This window comes from Megachile rotundata, unplaced genomic scaffold, assembly GCF_050947335.1.
Source record: "Megachile rotundata isolate GNS110a unplaced genomic scaffold, iyMegRotu1 scaffold0810, whole genome shotgun sequence".
NCBI lineage: Eukaryota > Metazoa > Arthropoda > Insecta > Hymenoptera > Megachilidae > Megachile > Megachile rotundata.
The window spans coordinates 82501-83952 of NW_027474107.1; positions in this window are offsets into that span (position 1 = coordinate 82501).

A 1452-nucleotide genomic window follows, 5' to 3' on the forward strand; every position below is an offset into this window, starting at 1 on the left:
CACCCAAATTTTTATTTTCTCTCTCTCAAAATTTCGTGTCATAGTTACGATACACACCGTAATAATATTTTTTGTACGTATAAGCGAAAACTCGATGTAATATCGAGAAATCACCCGTACCGAAAACTCTTCACTTTGGAAGAAGTTTCCATTTCAGAAACCGTTTTTACGAGTCATAGTTACATATTATTTCGTTTCAATATCTCTGCGCTGTACGTATAGTGAAGCATTTATTTAATATTTTACTTCATCGTACCGAAAAACTCTCCGCGAAGAAGAAGTTTTCTCGCGCATCGAGAAAATATTTAGGCGTTCGAGACGCACAAAACATTAAGGGGACGTAATATCATTTCTGAATTTCGGAATAAATATTCCGTTTCAAAATTTTTTAGCCTCTCGACTGAAGGCGTTGTAACGAACAAGTTCGTTCAACACCACTATCTAATTCATTTTTAAAATAAATTTTATAAAACCTTTTTTGGCCCGTTTTAGAACGGTCGGTTTTATTCTATCCCTTTTTAATTTTTAGTAGCCTGTGCCGCTTGAGTCAGTACAACGTACACACCAAAGTGCATACGAGTCACCAGCCTCATGTTAAAGGTTCGTCGCATATGTGCCATTTGGTCTTAGACGCCGACACGCGACAATGCAGTGTGGAGAAAATCCTGCATCGATACCGAGAACACGAACAGTCGAGGCAACACGAAGTTACGCACGAGGAGCGGTGGACTAGTTCTCAACCGAGGTCATAGAATAGCCACGCGCCCGACTCTGTTCCGTCTGGTACGATCGGACCGAACGTCTCCTTATAGGTACCGAACGGCCGGCCGGATGGTCGGCGACGCCGGCCGTTACGCACGGGCGCTTACGATGCTAACGCGCGATCCGAACGTGCCAATTCGAAAGTGCGGTAAAACTTAGCGCGAAAAAATCGATTTTTCAAAAAGTTGTCAAACACGCTAAAAAGTATACGGACGATGTTTTAACAATTATTTTACGAAATTTAATGACAAAATTAATCGAAAAAAAATTTTTTTTCCTTTTCTCGCCAAAATAAATACCAAACGAATTTCTAACGTAATAAACGAGTAACAAATAACAGTATACGTCCAAATAACATACAAGAATCGAGAAAATATTTATATTTTTTCAAAAAATTGAGCAAAAATCTCTCCGCATAGTCGGTTCGGTGCCGAGTCCGAACGTACCAAAGTCCCTCCGGCATAGTCGGTTCGGTGAATCGACGACTGACAACCTATATAAAAAACGATTAAAACCTATAGAATAACGTATCACTAGAACATTTATACCATTTTGGCACGTTCGGATTCATAATTAACGAAATTATCGAAAATTTTTCATTGCGCATAGTCGGTTCGGTGAAAAGGTGACTGACAACCTATATTAAAAATGATTAAAACGTATAGAATAACGCACTACTAGAACATTTAT